General features: G+C 43.1%; 1 protein-coding gene across 2 annotated transcripts in view; it reads left to right on the top strand.

The window, feature by feature from the left end:
- Positions 1-2,468: 2,468 nt before the first annotated feature.
- Gpat4 (glycerol-3-phosphate acyltransferase 4) overlaps positions 2,469-17,919 on the top strand; it is a 41,875-nt gene continuing 26,424 nt past the window's right edge. Inside the window, exons 1-2 of one of the 2 annotated variants that reach the window (XM_020180031.2) lie at positions 2,505-2,625; positions 8,022-8,056. The gene's annotated coding sequence lies outside the window, so the exon portion shown is untranslated. Of the gene's footprint in view, positions 2,626-8,021; positions 8,057-17,919 lie in introns of both variants that reach the window. The other variant, XM_020180032.2, reaches the window with a different exon arrangement.

Here is a 17,919-nt window from a genome sequence, read left to right as displayed (position 1 = left end):
AAAATTTTTAAATGTAGCTTATTGGTAGAATGTGTGCCTAGCATGTGCTAGCCAAGGTCTTGGGTTGATCTCCAATACTGCAAAATAAATAAATAAGCAAATAAATAAGTAAATTTGTGACAAAGAACTATAATATATAGAAAGAACTGTGAAAAAATTTAAACAGGTACACAAGGAGAGCAGAACAGATGGGTGGCAGGAGTCAGCTTTTCATTATTATGACAAAATACCTGAGGCAGGCTTAACTTTATAAAGAAAAGAGGCTTCCTTAGCTCACAACTTGGGAGGTTGAAGGGTGTGGTGCTAGCTTCAGCTCAGTTCTGGTGATGGCCTCCTTGCTGGCAAATGACATTGCATGGCAAAAGACAGGGAACACACACCTCTATGACAGCACTAGGGTTTGAATTCAGGGTCTCATGCTTACTAGGCAAGTGATTTACCCCAGTCCCTTAGATTTTTTTCTTTTTTAGTTTGTTTTTCAGAGAGGCTCCAGTGCTGTTGCCTGGGCAGGCCTCAGACCTATTCTCCTACCTACTCCTCCCAAATAGCTGGGACCACAGGCATACACCACCATGCCCACTTTATTTTGTTGAGATGGGGTCTCATTAACTTTTTGCCATGTCTGGCCTTGAACCTCAACCCTCCCCATCCCTGCCACCCAAGAGAATCTGGGATTATAGGTGTGGCCCACCTGGCTCTGTTTCTCTTCTCATAAAGCCACTAGAGTTCAATCATGAGGGGCTCCCACCTATGTTAACCCAATTACTTTCCAAAGGTTCCACTTCTCAACACCACAGCCTCTACCCTCTTTCATTTTTTTTTTGGTGGGGGCTGGGGTTTGAACTCAGGGCTTTGCTCTTACAAAGCAGGTGCTTTACCACTTGAGCCGCACCTTCAGTTCATTTTGCTGTTTATTCTGGAGATGGGGTCTTGAAAACTACTTACCTGGACTGTCCTCAAATTACAATCCTCCTGATCTCAGCCTTCCATGTAGCTAGGATTTCAGATGTGAGCCACCACCACCTGACAGCTTCTATGCTCTTAATATGATTAATGTACAACTTTAGGAATTAAACTTCTGTATGAGATGGTGGGAGGCACAAGCCATATTCAAACCATAGCAAGTGGGCTACTTCTAAGTTTTCATTGGTTCTGAGGTCAGAAAAGGAGACAGGAAGCAGTGAAGATGATGGTGGCCACTTTTAAATCCTATCCTACCAGGCATGGTCATGCACATCTGTAATCTCAGCTCTCAGGAGGCTGAGGCAGGATGTTGGTGAGTTTGAGGCCAGCCTGTGTTACACAGACCTATCTCAAACAAACAAAACCCTTATGCATAGCACTGTGGAGAAAGTGAAAATGTACCATTTCCAGTATCTTCTCTTGTGGCATTTGAGTTGGAGATTAGACATGGTCATGCATTATTCAACCTTGTATCATTGGGACTTCCCCAAAAGCTGGGCATATAATAAGGGTGCCACCAAGGTTAGCTAAGTGGATAAAAGATTGAGTTAATGAATATGTTAAGTATCAAAGTGGGGATTTAGTGGGGATGAATAGCCCATTGTTTCGGAGTGGAATTATCCTGCTTGTAGACAGATTTTAAGGTCCAAGAATGTGGATTTCACCCGAAAGATTTTATCAGATTATATAGCATGGAATGTCATTCTGGCAGCAGTGTGCAGAATAAACTAGGAGGGAGGGTTTGGTACTGGAGGCAAAAAAAAAAAAAATCTTTTAAGAATATCAAGGAGCCAGGCACAGTGGCACAGACCTGTCAGAATTCCAGCCTTCTGGAGGCTGAGGGAGGATCACGAGTTCAAGGCCAGCCTTGTGTAATGTAGGGAGACTCTCTCTCTCTCTCTCTCTCTCTCTCTCTCTCTCTCTCTCTCACACACACACACACACACACACATATACAAGCAACGAGAAGGTTTTATATTTTTTCTATTATAAAGGAGGACCCAGTTTAGGGGAGGTGAGCTTGGGCTAGGTGACAATGATGACACACGTGGAAACTCCAGCAGGATCAGAAGTCTTTAGATCGGTCGCCACTTGAGGGGGACGTTGGAAAGTAGCAGCGGAGAGAATGCGTAGGACGTCTACACCTACTCCTGGAGTTCCTGGGTTTTATTAGTAAGCCAATGAGACGCGGTGACGATGGCGCCTGCGGTAGCAACGAACTTGTGCACACGCAGAATCCCGCTGGATACAAGCCACAGCCCGAGATGACAAGGTGGTGTAGACTCTCGAATCTTGCTCTTCAGGGCTGACTCCACCTTCTTCCGGGAGCAACACCGAGTCAGCTCAGAGACTCAGAGACCTCCGGAGGAAGTGCGCCTGTCGTCACTCCGGGAATCCCGGGGGCGCGACGGGGCGGGGCGCGCGCCAGTCTCCTCCCCGCGACCACGCCCACTGGGCGGTACCCACCCCGGCCCCGCCCCCGGAGCGCGCAGGGCGCGGGTGGGGTGAGCTGGGCCGCAAGGGTGGGCTGGGAAGCGGGGTCACGTCAAGCGCCGTAGACAAAGGCGGGCGCGCGCACGTCCTTACGCACGCCTCGGCCGGCGCTGCGGGCAGGGCGGAGGGACCGTCGCCGAGGACTTGGGAACCGGAGCCTCGCCGCGGGTGAGTAGGGGCAAGCCGGTCCCTCCCAGAGGCCCTCGGACCGAAGCCGGGCGCGGTGTCGAGCACCGCACGAGGGGTCCGCGGCTGAGACGCCCCACGACGCCGCTCCGCGTCGGGAGGCTCCATCGCGCTTCTTGGGGATCCCGGCCGGGTGGGGCGCCTCCCGCCGGGGCGCGGGCCCGGCCTCCTCACCCTCCCTCCGCGTCCCTCCCTCGGCTGTCCACCCCCACCCCCCGCGGCCACGCAGCCTCATGCCGCGCGGTGCGGACGGCGGATGGCCAGGGCTGCCTGGGCGGTAGGTCACGTGGAGGCGCCTTCACCTGTAATGCCTCTTGTGTGCTCTTCCCCGGGATGCACACTTCCCTTTCGTGGTTCCTCATTTCCTTTCTTGAGCCTCTGAGCTCCCGGTCCTCCTACCTTTCCGTCTGGATTCCGCGCCCTATTACCCTCCCCAGGCTCTAGTTCCTTTCTCCACTTCCCACCTCGCAGGGGCTTTAACTTCAGCAACTCAAAAGTTGTGGGAAATCCGCTACGAGAACGTGGTGCAGCTCCCGGGAAAGTCCGTTCCTCTCCTGCGCCTTTGCCCCTCCGCCGTCAGTTAGTAACCTCCGCCTTCAGTTAGTAACGCATGGCCTTGGAATCACTCGAATTTGCCTCTGGTTCGTTCCCCTTGATTTTCGCTGGACTTTAGGAACCTCTGCTTAGTATTGTGTCTTGGAGAGTCTGTCAACCCAAAGAAGATGGTATGAAAAACAGTTATACTGTAGCCAAAGACTGTATTGACAGATTTCTGTAATTCTGCTGGTCATGTATCTTGAAAGCTATGTGTTGTGAAGAATTTCTAACTACAAAAGCAGTTAGAATAGTGAGCCAGCTGGACCCACCATCCAGCCTCAGCAGGTCACTTACGGCCAACCCTGTCTCCTCCACATCCTCATCCATTTCTCTGGGATGTCTCAGTAATTTTTTTTTCTTTTTCTTTTTTTTTTTTTTTTTTTTGAGTGTTGGGTCATTGAATCCAGGGCCTGGTGCGAAAGTGCGGTGCTACATCCCAGTCCCAGAGAGGAATTGAGATTCAAAATAAAAATCTTAGTGTCATATAAAGTCATAATGTACTTTTATTAGAACCCAGTCTACTATCGTTAAGTCCCTCAGCTAAGAAACCTATAGGAAGAGTTGGAGAAAGATCAGAGAAGGGAACCTAATGATCAAGCTGCTGGGAAACAGATGAAAACAAAAAATATTTCTGATCTGGATGAGAACTTCCAAATCTTCTTGCCCAGCCTTTTTAGTTTTGAGTTTTCACGATCCAGGGAGGTTCAGTGACTTGTCCAGACCTATAATATAAGAAGCCCACTAAGGCTGGAAACACCCTCCAGTCTTCCAGCTCTGTATCCAGTCTTCTCTTTGCTGGCCTTTCAGTTGTTTCCTTCAGGAAGGAAATGGTTAGGGGATCATGACTGAAAACTCTTAGTTTATGAAGGATTTGTATAGGTACACAAGCTTTCTCACCGAATTCCAGAAGAGTAAAACAGAAATATGCCTCAAATTCTTTTAAAAATAGATTTGGGACAAATGAGAAGTTCTAATTACAGTGTTTAGAAGACTTGGGAAAATACTGATTGGGTTATTTTGGAGATGGGATCTTTCGAAGTGTTTGGGTAGGCTGGCCTAAGAAGGTGATAACTCCCTATCTCAGCTTCCCAAGAAGCCAGGATTACAGGCATGAGTCACCAGCACTGGGCATCACAGCTCTTTAATAGAGTTATTGAGGGGGTCGTGCTGGATATGTGGCCCAGTGGTAGAGTGCTTGCCTGGCACGTATGAGGCCTTGGTTTGATCTCCAGCACTGCTAAAGATAAAAGAGTTACTAAGGGAAACTAGACTGATTGGGTTTGATTTGTTTTGTTTTGAGACAGCCTTGCTTGGTAGCCTAGCCTGTCATCCTCGTACTCCAGCTTCCTGAGTGCTGGGTGTTTTTAGTCTTGATTACTGAGAGAACAATAGTATCCTCCTAGAAGTCCTTTCATGCTGTAACTGATGAGAATCTGGGAGGCATGAACCAAAACATGGTATGCCCCAGTAAAACAATTAAAAAGAAAGTCTGAAACTAATTTAAAAAAAAATGGCATGCATTTCCTAGCAAACTTTATGCTGTTAAAAGTTAAATTCCTTGTCTCAAGAAAGGCATAAGCATAAATTCAGTATAGTCATCACTTAATGACAGGGATATGTTCTGAGAAATGCATCATTAGGAGGTTTTTGTCTTTGAAACACTGTAGATGGCTGTGGTGTCACTAGATAGGAATCTTATAGGACCACTGCCCTAAAGGTGGTCCATCATTGACCAAAAAGACTAGTTTTACTTGTGCCTCAATTTTCTTACCCTTAGTATGGAGGTATTCTACTTCTCCAAAGAGTGCCACAAACAAGCAAGTCCCACATGTTAGACTTCTTCAAGTTTCCATATAAGTTCAGGTTCTTCATATGATGTGACATAATTATAACTTTACTTTTAGAGTGGGCTTTTCTTTTGTGAGTTTCTGGCCAAAAACAAGATTTGTCCTGCACATGAAGCTTATGGACATCTCACACCTAGTTGTCATAAGTCATTATCCCTAGAGATGGGAGTGGGGGAGACTTTATTTTGTATGGTGTGGTGAAAGAGTGCTATGACTAGTCTGTTACCGTTCTAGCCTAATCTGCTGAGGGCTTCCTGCTAATGAATAAACCATTTTTCTCACCTGGATGCATATCACCAAAAGCTATTTTCAAAGAAAATTTCTTGCTTTCTGGATATTAATTGGGGCTGGTGAAGCATGGACAGTTGCTTCTTCAGGTAAAATAGAACTTCATTCTTCATGTCATTTACTTCTTACTACATCATGATGGAAAGTGATCCATTACATATGTCATTAAGCTACATAATAGTGCCTCATTAGTACAATTAATGCTCTGTAAGAGGTTGTTTTCCTAGCTTTTGTGGTGCTGAGGGTCGAACCTGGGGCCTTGTATATGTTAAGCAGGCACCCTACCCCTAAGCCACATATCTAGCCCTTCCTAACTTTTTTTTTTTTTTTTTTTTTTTTTGGTGTTAGAGTTTGAACTTAGAGCCTCAAGCTTGCTAGGTAGGTGCTGTATCACTTGAGCCACTTTCCCCCACCCCTACCCCTGCCTCACTTTTTGAATGAAGAAAAAGAAACCTAAAGGAAACCTAAATCAAGGGAAGCCAGATTACTTATTCAGGGTTACATAGACCAGATAGCAACAGCTGTGCCTAAAACCAGAGAAAGTTGTCAGTACCAAAATGGAATCAGTTAGGTTAGATCCTAGCAAAATGGAGTTGGGAAACTATAAAGCAAAGGCTGTCATGCACAAGAGCCTGTCACAATGACTGTGAAAGCCACTCCTGAAAGAGTGCTAATGTGAGGATGTCTACCAAGCAACTGCTTCTGCAACCTTAGACCGAGGCCACACTAATACTGATTCTTGTAGCCAGGGATGATTATTTTAAAACAACTTATGCAGTCCTCTCCCTTACACCTTTAACAACTCCTGTCCTCCTTTACCTCTCTGAGTATGCCTGTGATCTGCCATATAGCCTGCATCCCCAATTGCAAGTTGCTACTTGTTCTTGAACAAAACCATGGCATTCCGAGAGACTGCTCTATCAGGAGACCCCTGTCTCCAGTGCTTATTTAGCTTTCTGCTGCACCGTTTTCCTCACACTTCAGAGGAGTAAATAAGGAGAGGCAGTATCATCTGTTTTTCTCCCTACCCGTTGGAAATGTATTATTTTCATTTCAATCTCCTTTAAAAATATTTGATCAGTACAGTCTACTGGAAATAAGATTATATACATTATTTTATTTTATTTTATTTTTCATTTTTCTTTTATTATTCATATGTGCATACAAGGCTTGGGTCATTTCTCCCCCCTGCCCCCACCCCCTCCCTTACCACCCACTCCGCCCCCTCCCTCTCCCCCCCCAATACCCAGCAGAAACTATTTTGCCCTTATTTCTAATTTTGTTGTAGAGAGAGTATAAGCAATAATAGGGAGGAACAAGGGTTTTTGCTGGTTGAGATAAGGATAGCTATACAGGGCATTGACTCACATTGATTTCCTGTGCATGGGTGTTACCTTCTAGGTTAATTCTTTTTGATCTAACCTTTTCTCTAGTTCCTGGTCCCCTTTTCCTATTGGCCTCAGTTGCTTTGAGGTATCTGCTTTAGTTTCTCTGCGTTAAGGGCAACAAATGCTAGCTAGTTTTTTAGGTGTCTTACCTATCCTCACCCCTCCCTTGTGTGCTCTCGCTTTTATCATGTGCTCAAAGTCCAATCCCCTTGTTGTGTTTGCCCTTGATCTAATGTCCACATATGAGGGAGAACATACGATTTTTGGTCTTTTGAGCCAGGCTAACCTCACTCAGAATGATGTTCTCCAATTCCATCCATTTACCAGCGAATGATGACATTTCGTTCTTCTTCATGGCTGCATAAAATTCCATTGTGTATAGATACCACATTTTCTTAATCCATTCGTCAGTGCTGGGGCATCTTGGCTGTTTCCATAACTTGGCTATTGTGAATAGTGCCGCAATAAACATGGATATGCAGGTGCCTCTGGAGTAACAGTCTTTTGGGTATATCCCCAAGAGTGGTATTGCTGGATCAAATGGTAGATTGATGTCCAGCTTTTTAAGTAGCCTCCAGATTTTTTTCCAGAGTGGTTGTACTAGTCTACATTCCCACCAACAGTGTAAGAGGGTTCCTTTTTCCCCGCATCCTCGCCAACACCTGTTGTTGGTGGTGTTGCTGATGATGGCTATTCTAACAGGGGTGAGGTGGAATCTTAGCGTGGTTTTAATTTGCATTTCCTTTATTGCTAGAGATGGTGAGCATTTTTTCATGTGTTTTCTGGCCATTTGAATTTCTTCTTTTGAGAAAGTTCTGTTTAGTTCACATGCCCATTTCTTTATTGGTTCATTAGTTTTGGGAGAATTTAGTTTTTTAAGTTCCCTGTATATACATCATTTTAAATTTATACATCTAAGTAGCTGCTTTAAAAAGAAAGTGATTGATTGATTTAATCATTCCACAATGTATACATACATCAAATCATCACATTGAACCCCATATATACAATTATTGTCAATTATTTTTAAAACATAAACGTATATAGATACATGTAAATTTTTTTTTGGCAGTATTAAAGATTGAACTTAGGTTTACCACTTGAGCCATGCCCTTTTTTAACTTTAGTTATTTTTTGATAGGGTCTTAAGCCTCTCGTGTAGCTGGTATTATAGGTGTGTACCCCCACACCTGGCCAAAAACTTAAATTTATGTATTTATTGTTTTTTTAATTATTTATTTGTTTGTTTATTTTGTAGTGCTGGGAATGGAGCCCAGAGCTTGTGCATGATAGGTAAGCACTGTATCCATGAGTTCCTCTGCCTTTTAAATTTTTTTTTTTTTATATCCTTTTTGTTTGTTTTGTTTTGTTTGGTACAGGGTCTTACTGTGTCACCCAGGCTGGCGTTAAACTCCAGATCCTCTTGTGTCTGCTTCCCTAGTACTGGTAGTGTACCACCACACCTGCCCTAAAAAAATTTAAGTAGACAGTTGAAAATACTTTTGCTAATTTATTTAACCCGGTTTATCCAGATTGTCACATCACTGTGTAGTTATTGCAAAAATTATTAAAGAGAACACTTACATGCAGCTTTTCATACTGTCATTGAACTCTGAGCATAGTTTGTGTGTATAGCACATTATAGCACATTTTTAGTGCCCCAGGGTCACTGCTCTGTTGCACTGCACAGCATCAGTGTTAGTGGGACATAAAAGATGAAGGAGCATTTGATTTTGCTTAGTAACATTCACTTCTGAGGTTAGAGTTTGTGGTTGTGGTTATGGGGTTTGTTCTTTCATGTTTAAGTGATTTTCTTTGTACAACTAGGATTATTTTGAGTTTGTGGACTTGAACCAAGAAGTCTGATGTCACAAATTTTGTGCCTTTGTGGTGAAACTCATACTCCCTCTTTCTCCTCTTTCTCTTTCTGTCTTTTTCTCTCTCTGTGGAATGGTCAGGTTCACTTTTTCTTTAACTGTCTCAATAATTTTTAAGCGTACAGTTCAGTAGTAATGCTTTCATGTCTTATTTAAATAAGACTACTCAGCTTAATCCTCCCTCTGGCAAAACTTTAAAAATGGGCAGTAACAACTCAATAATAAAATAAACTAAATGGGCAAATAGATAAAGGGCAAAAGACTTGGACACTTTACCAAAGAAGACATGTAGATAGCAAATAAGCATGAAAAAGTATTCCAGTCATTACTTATTAGGGAATGCACATTGGAATGATTAGATCCTGGCTGGATCAATCTACCCAGAACATGGATATTGGGAGGGTGCAGGCCTGGGCAAAAAAGTTTAAGAGACCCCATCTTGGCTGGGTGCAGTGCTTCACGCCTGTCATCCCAGTTTTGTAAATAGGAGGATCTTGGTTAGGGGCCAGTTCAGACATAAAGTGAGACCCTATCTCAAAAATACTAAAGGGAAAAGGGCTGGAAGGCATGGATCAAGTGGTAGAGCACCTGCTTAGCTAGTGTGAGGCCATGAGTTCAAATCCAATACCACCAAAATGTTAGATCCCACTTCACACCCATGCCTAAAATTAGAGGAAGTGTTGGTGAGAATTGTAGAGCAGTTGGAACTTCCTGCACTGCTGGTAGGAATACAAAAATACTACAACCAATTTAGAAAAGAGTTTTGCAGGTTTACAAAAAAAACGAATGTCATTCCACTCCTACCTTAGTCATTCCACTCCTAGGTACTTAACTCTAGAGAAATGAAAGGATATGTCCCATACAGCTTATGGATAGCAGCTTTCTTTATATTATTACCAAACTGGGACTACTGGAATGTCCTTCAGTAGATGAGCGCGTAAACAAATTCTAGGGCTGGAGGTGTGGCTCATGCGGTAGAGCGCCTGCCTAGCAAGCGTGAAGCCCTGAATTCAAACCCCACTACCACCAAAAAACCAATAAACAAATTCTGGTGTGTTTATCTGATAAAAATGAATGAACCATTGACACATGCAGCAACATGAATGACTCTCAAAATAATTACACTGAATAAAAGAAAACAAAGGGTTTTTTGTTTGTTTGTTTGTTTGTTAAAAAAAAAAAACCACCCAAATGTTAAAGGGCCAGTTTTGAAATGGAGCAATCAGAGTAGTACTCAGATTGGTAATGAAACATCTTAGCTCTTAGAGCCTCAGCACATCAAATTTTCCTTTTTTTTTTTTTTTTTTATTCCAGAGATGGAACTCAGGACCTTATGCATGTTGGCAACTGTTCTTCTGAGCTACACTCCCAGCCCTTCGTGTTTTGAAACAGGGACTCCCTGTGTAGCCTAGGGCTGGCCTTGAATTCAAGATCCTTCTTAATCTGCCTGCAGGATTGTAGACTTGTACCACCATGTCTGGCCCAAATTATTATTTTTTGTAGTGCTGAAGATCAAAATGTCTTTTGTCTTCCACCCTCCCCCTTCAAGAGACTGTTATATTGTTTGGCATGAACTTGATGTGCTGTGTTACTTACTATCCAGTGCTAAGTGAGGTCAAAATGACTTTAGATAAAACCAGGGCCCTGACGCTGACCACATTCTGTCTTCTTCCTGGCGCTTTGTCATCCTTGGCCTGTTGTATCCTGGCTCTATCTTGGATGATGCATCTATCCAGGATCAACGTCAGCTGAGTGTATTCTGGTTTCTTGGCACTCGGGGTTCTTTAACCCCATAGCTCTGAGTACTGTTTTCCCACTGAGCAGCAGCATCCTTTGAGCAGACATCTACTTCATTGCTGCCATACACTGGACACTGAATCAGCCCATCACACATTTCCTTTGTGCCTGTGTATGTGAGCATGTTTGTTCAGCATCACATCAGAAATAGGTATTTGGACATTTCGGAGGTCTCGATCTTGACAGAGTAGATGGGAGAATGGTGGCTTTTCTCTGAAGCATAACCCATCTAGTGGCAAATGTGAGGTCTGCCTGCGGAGCACCTGAGTCCTGTCCTGCTTGTAGGGTTCTGTAACTTGTGTCAGTCATTTAACCCTTCCCAGCCTCAGGGACTAGAGCCGTAAGATGAGGCTGGAGTAGAATTCTCAGTCTTCACTTAACCAAAAACCTTGCTTGGTGGTTTTGGTTAATGGCTGTGCCACCCATTTATGGAGCACTTTTCTCAAGTGCTACACTGATAGCTTGATATGCATTATCATGTCACAGCATTCCCATGGAGTATATGTTGCTCCCATTTTGCAGATGAGAACACTGAAGTTATTGAAATAACTGAATGAATGTACTTGAAAGTAATGGAGGCTGGTTTTCAATGCAGCTTGTCTGACTCCTTGTATGTTTAGCCATTCTGCTTTACTGCTTCCTTGACATTCCATAATTTTTGCTGTTGTTCGTTACTAGGGAGACAGTCTCCTGGTGTAGCCCAGGCTGGCCTGGCACTCACTGTGGAGCCGAACTCAAGAATAACTCCATGTTTGGTTCTTTAATGGGTTTATTGAGATAAAGCTCACATACTGTACTACTTACCCATTTAAGTAGTTTTTACTATACTCACAATATGTGCGGTTTTAAGTTTTTTGTTTTTGGTGGGACTTGGGTTTGAACTTGGGCTTCACACTTGCAAGGCAGGTGCTCTACCATCTGAGCCAGTCCATGTTTGCTCTGGTTATTTTGGAGATGGGGTCTGGCAAGCTATTTGCCTGTGCTGGCCTCAAACCTCAATCCTCCCAGCCTCAGCCTCCCAAGTACTAGGATTAGAAGCATGAGCCACAGGTGCCTGGCTCACCACAGCCAATATTAAAATGTTCTCGCTGCTTCAAGAAGAAACCACACCTTTTACCACTCCCAGTCTCCCCACTCTCCCCAGCCCTAAGCACTAATATACTTTCTGTCAATTGCATATAAATGGATTTATATGATTTATGGTCTTTGGTGACTGGCTTCTTCCACTTAGTGTGATATTTGGAAGGTTCATCCGTGTGTAGTATGTCTCAGTATTTCATTCTGTTTTATGGCCAAATAATATTCCTTTGTGTAGTTACACCACATTTTATTTATCATTTATCAATTGTTAGGCTTTTGGTTTCCATCTTTGGCTATTCTGAATAATGTTTAAGCATTCATGTTTAACTTTTTAATGCAATTTTTATGTCTTTTGGGTATATACCTAGGAATGGAATTACTAGGTCAGGTAGTGACTCTGCTTAACTCTTTTCCCAAGGTAACTGCAGTCTTACATTCCTACTAGTGGTATATGAAAGATGGTTTTTTTGAGGGGGTAGGAGGAATGCTGGAGATTGAACCCAGGTCTTTGCATATGCTACGCACATGTTGTACCACTGATCTGTACCCCCAGCCCCAAGGGTTGGATTCTTAATATTGAACTAAAATTTGCACCCACTAACTGCCAGTCCTAATACCAGTTCTTTTGCCTCAAGAATGTCCTGACCAAATCTGCTTTTCTGAGATGACAGCTAGCTTGATTTAATCTTTTTTTTTTTTTATTGGGTTTGAACTCAGGGCCTCATGCTTAGTATGCAGGCGCTCTACCACTTGAGCCATTCCATCAACCATGACTTTAGTTGGATTTTTCGAGATAGTGTCTCTTGAACTATTTGCCTTGGGCTGGCTTTGAGCCAAGATCCTCCTAATCTCTGCCTCCTGAGTACCTAGGATTATAGTGGGCCACCAGTACCTGGCATGGCTAGATTTTTTTTTTTTTTTTTTTTTTTAACAGGGTCTCACCAACTTTTGACCAGGCTGGACTCAAACCATGATTCTCCCAACTCGATCTCTGATTGTAGTGTTTGTGCTCCTAGATGCATTTCTAGATCTCATCAGCTCACTTATGACCGAACTTAGTTTGTCTCTATTTCCTCCCCCCTTTTTAGTTAGAGAATGAGATACATTTTATTTATTGGTAGAGATAGCAGTTACACTTGCTTCTTGCTGAGTTAGCTGGTCATAATCCTTAACCCAGCTCCAGCTACATATTGGAATCACTGCAGTCTTTCACAAATCTAGACTTGTTCTTCTGATATGTAAGAAACTAGATCTGTCTTGTGACTTTTCTCTTATCACAGGAAGCTCAGTAGAGCAGGCCTGGTATGAAGGAAGCGTTCATTTATTTCAGGGTAGCTTGGGAGGTGGGAAGGCACAGTGGCTAAAGAGCCTGGGCTCAGAGACAGAGGCACTTGTCCGGATTCTTGCTCTACCACTGTGCACCCATGTGATCCTGGGAAATTTACTTCATGTCCTAAGCCTGATTAAGTATTAGCACTCTCCCACCCACAGAGATTCCGCTCAATTCATCTGGGCTAAGCCCGGGTGATTCAGGTGTGCACCCTGGTGGAGAATCACAGTGACCAGGATGGGGTGACTGAGTCTTCTGAGGGTTACTCTTTGTGGGCTGACTGTGCACAGATACCTACTTTCTTCCTTCAGAGTTTCTGCAACAGTCTTGGTCTTTGCTTGTGTATTTGCATGCATGCTGTCTTTAAGCATCCAGCATTTACCTTCTACAGGGGTCTTGCTCCCCCTCTGCACCCTGCAGACCTGACGTGGCTTTTTATCTACCTCCCTGGCAGCCTGCAGATCTGGATGTGATCTTCTTGCACCAACCACTTTAGGGGACTCCAAGCACTTGTAAAGAATTCTGAAAACAGGTATCTTATTAGTGTCGTGTCATTCTTGTTGGGAAACACCTTCTCATGCCCCTCTTTTCTAGTGCAGGGTCTTAGAATAGAAATAGTTCACGTGTTTGGAGCATTTGCTGTGTTCCAGGAACTAGGAAAAGAGCTTCACATTTACTGTCTCATAATCTCTTTTTCTTGGATTTTGGTTTTTTTTTATTGAGACATATTTATACATCTTTATGGGGTATACTGGTAATTCAGTGCTTCTATGTGCAATAATCAAATCAGGGTAATAAGCATTTCCATCTCTTCAAACATTAATCATTTTTATATGCTGGGAATTCTGTACTCTTCTAGTCATTTTGAAATAGAGCATAGATTGTTTTAACCTGTAGTTACCCTACTGTGCTAAAGAAAAGCCAGAAATGATTCCACCACTCTGTTTTGGTGCCCCTTATTGACCCTCCTTCCCCACCTCCTTCGAAGTCTCTAGTGACTACTATTTCAATGTGTTTTTCTGTAAGGTTGATTTATTGGTTCCCACAAGTGAGTGAGAATGTGTGGCGTTTGTCTTTCCATGTCTGACTTATTTCACTTAACATAATGACCTCCACTTCCATTCATGTTGCTACAAATGACAGGATTTCATTCTTCTTTATGGCTAAATAATGTCCCATTGTGTATACATGCTACATTTTCTTTACCCATTTGTCTATTGAAGGGCATCTGGGTTGAGCCAATATATTTATTATTTATTATTAGTACTATGTTTTGTATTTTTTTTGTTTTTTGGTTTTTTTTTTTGGTGCTGGGGATGGAATCCAGGGCCTTTCACATCTTAGGTAAGTGCCCTTACTACTGACTGACACCCCCAGCCCTCCATATTTTAGCTATTGTGAATCTTGCTGCAATAAACAGGAGTGCATGTACCTCTGGTGTATAAATATTTCGTCTTTGAATAATAGTGGAATTGCTGGATCATATGGTAGTTCCGTTTTAAGTGTTTTGAGGAATCTACATGGTTTTCCATGATGGCTATATACTAAGTGAGATTTCTACCAACAGTGAGTGTATTACACTTTCCTTTTCTCCCCCAGAGATAGTCTTTGCCAATACATATAAACTATATTTTTCCATTCCCCCCCCCCACCATTGGTACTGATTGTGGATATTATCCTGCACCTAACCAGAAGATAAGAAAATTTTGTTTTGGTTTTATTCGTGTGACAGGGTCTGGCTATGTACCCCATGTACTCTCAGTGTTTGTGTTCTCAGTCCTCCTGCTTCAACCTCCAAGTGCTGGGACTCTAGGCATGGGTCACCCACCCTGCTGGGAGCTTGTTTTTAATCAAGATATATGTAGGTGTCTTTTTGTGTGTGTGCGCTAAGGATTGGACTCAGAGGCACACTTAAACAAGCACGCTACCAAAGACCTACACAACCCTCAGTCCTGGTTGTCTCTCTTTTTGGGGAGTGGTATTAGGGGTTTGAGCTCAGGGCCTTGTACTTGCTAGACATGCCCCTAGTCTTTTTTGCTTTGGTCATTTTAATAGGGTCTCATTTGATGGCCAGGCTGGCCTGGATTTCCATCTTTCTATTTATACTTCTCACATAGCTGGGATGACAGGAAGGTGCCACCACACCCGGCTTTATTGGTTTTATGGGGGGGAGGTTCTCATTAGCTGTATATTCAGTCTGGCCTTGAACTCTAATCCTCACAGACTCTGACTCCTGAGTAGCTAGGATTACAACGTGAGCCACTGCACCTAGCCTTTTTTTTTTTTTTTTTAAACAAATGAATAGTATTCTATTGTATTCTCTTTTTTGCAGTATTGGGGTTTGAACTTAGGGCCTCATGCTTCCTAAGCCGACACCCTACAATTTGAACCACATCCCCAGCCCTTTTTGCTTTAGTTATTTTTGAGATAGGGTCTCACATTTATGCCTGGGCTGGCCTTAACCTTGATCCTCCTATTTATGCTTCCCATGTAGGTGGGTGACAGCAGGCACACTGGACTTGTATCCTCTATTGGTGGACATTAATGGGTTTTTTTGTTTGTTTGTAGTAGTGGGGTTTGAACTCACCTTGAGCTACTCCACTAACCGTTTTTTGGGAAGTCTGTTTTCAGGATAGGGTCTCAGGAACTATTTGCCTGGGCTGGCTTCGAATTGTGATCCTCCTGATCCTCCTGATCTATGCCTCCTGAGTAGCTACGATTACAGGCATGAGCAACAGGTACCCGGCTAATGTTTCTTTAGATATTGCAAACAATGCTGCAGTCAGTTGCCTAGCACCTTCTTTCCTGTTGCACATGCTAAAGTACAGCGTTTCTCAGCCTCAGCCCTATGGACATCTGGGGCCAGATAATGCTTTGGTGTTTGGGGGTGGAGTGGGGGCTGTCCTGTGCCCTACAGGATGTTCATCCCAGACCTCTGTGACCAGATGCCAGCAGCACCCTCATTCCAAGTTGTGATAACCAAAAATATCTGCAGATATTGTCAAATGTTCCCAAGTGGTCAAAAATCACTCCTGGTTGAGAACCACTGCTTTAATTTGTCCTTAGGATAAATTTGTATAAATGGAATTACTGTCTAATGTGATCTACATTTAAATTTTTTTACAACCATGGCTAAATTGTCGTTTATAGAGGTTGTAACATTTTATGCTCTTGCCCCAGTATTTGAGGGTATTTTCTCATTTTCACCAATATTGTGGTTTATCAGAGATTTTTGCCATGGAGTTTTAAATCACATTTCTCCATTTTTACAGCTATCCTTTCTCCTCCTCCCCTTCTTCCTCCTCCTCCTTTTTCTTCTTCTGTTTGGCAGTACTAGGAGTTGAACTCAGGGCTTCATGCTTGCTTAGCAGGTGTTCTATCACTTGAGCCTTTTTTACATCTCTAGTCCTTAAAAGCTATCTTTTTAAAATTGAGCACTTACTGCTTCATGGGCATCTAGTATTTTTTTAGCCTGTGGATTTTGTGTTCTACTTTGAGATATCTGTATCTCTGAGTCTTAAAGTTTGATGACCAGAACTGAAGACAGTCCCCTGAATTTCTTTGGATCCTAATGAAGTGATATCATTTGCTGGGGTCTGATGTGTAACAAACATTGTACTTTGTGTGTGCTTTACAAATGCATCTAGTACTGGGGGGCATGGCTCAAGGGGTAGAGCACCTGCTTAGCAAGCGTGAGGCCCTGAGTTCAACCCCACAACATCCCCTCCCCTCAAGCTCCAGAAATACGTGTATAGGTTTAGGAATGTAACTCAGTGGTAAAGTGCTTACCTAGCATGTCCAAGGCCCTGGGTTCCAGCCCCAGCATTGCAAGAAAAGAAGTATGCATCTATCCCTATGTAGTCTAAGCAAGTATTTATTTCTTTGTTTATATAGTAGTGAGGTTTTGAACTCAGGGCCTCACGCTTGCTAGGCAGGCATTCTACCAGTTGAACCATGCCCCTCCAGCCTTTATTTGCTTTATTTTCAGATAGGGTCTCTTGATTCTGCCTGGGAGTGACTTCAGACTGCTATCTCCTACCTATGCCTCTGTGTAGCTGGAATCATAAGCGTGTATCATCATGCCTGCTTATTCTTTGAGTTAAGATCCCTTAACTTTTGCTTGGGCTGACTTTCAGCCGAGATCTTCCTATCTCTGTCTCCTGAGTAGCTGTGATTACACCTGTGAGCACATTGGCACAGGGCATCTCTCTCTTGACATGTTGTAGCACTCATAGTATTCTGAGTTAGGATGTCACAAAGCTCTCTGAAGAGTGCCTGGATCTGCAGTTAGGAGTGGAAAAAGGCTCTGCCCATTCCTTCAGCCTGAGTTAGAACTGGTGTAGAGGTTCTTACACTGAGTTCCCACTCCTACTCCAGAACTTCTTCCTTTTCCTCACTAACAGCCATGAAAGTTGGAAGAGATGACTTTGTGTATGCTTATTGACTTGATTCTTGTCTCTTAGGCATGTATGTTCACTGCTAAATATGTAACCCCTCACATAATGTCTGCACATGCATACTGTGTGTTGAGGATAAATAAATATTCCTGTGAATTAATGGCTTCCACCCTCACACTCTTAAGAGGTAATGGTTACATGTATTTGAGGCAAAGTAATACCCTCTCCTAAATGAGCAGTTTTCCAGAAATTGTGTTTTGATTGAGTTCTGATGTGAACTGCTTTCTAACAGTATTAAGGGGCTCACAAGACATGAGATACCTCTGTCTTCAGTGATTTTTCTACTGATCTTTCCCCGAGATGTCTGGAAAATTATTCGATAACTCCGTTTGCTTACTGTTTCCTCTACTTCTAAGAATTTATGTGAGGATCAGTGTTGGCCAGGTAACTTGTCTGGCTGGTTTACTGTTCTCTGGGCAGGAGGCTGGGCGCTCTTAAACAAGCACTCAGGGCAGGCAGAGCCACCAGGGGAGAGGTTGCTATTTCAAGGAAAGATCAGCTGGGTCACAGGTGGCAGACAGTTTCTGTTAAGAGTCAAATAATAAATGTCTTAGGCTTTGCAAGTCATGGTCTCTGTCATGTATCCTCCTTTGTTTTTGACATCTATTTAAAGAT

Source organism: Castor canadensis, chromosome 14 (genome assembly GCF_047511655.1).
Source record: "Castor canadensis chromosome 14, mCasCan1.hap1v2, whole genome shotgun sequence".
In the NCBI taxonomy this organism is placed as follows: Eukaryota; Metazoa; Chordata; class Mammalia; order Rodentia; family Castoridae; genus Castor; species Castor canadensis.
The sequence above is the reverse complement of the archived record's forward strand: the minus strand, read 5'-3'. Positions and strand labels throughout refer to the sequence as shown.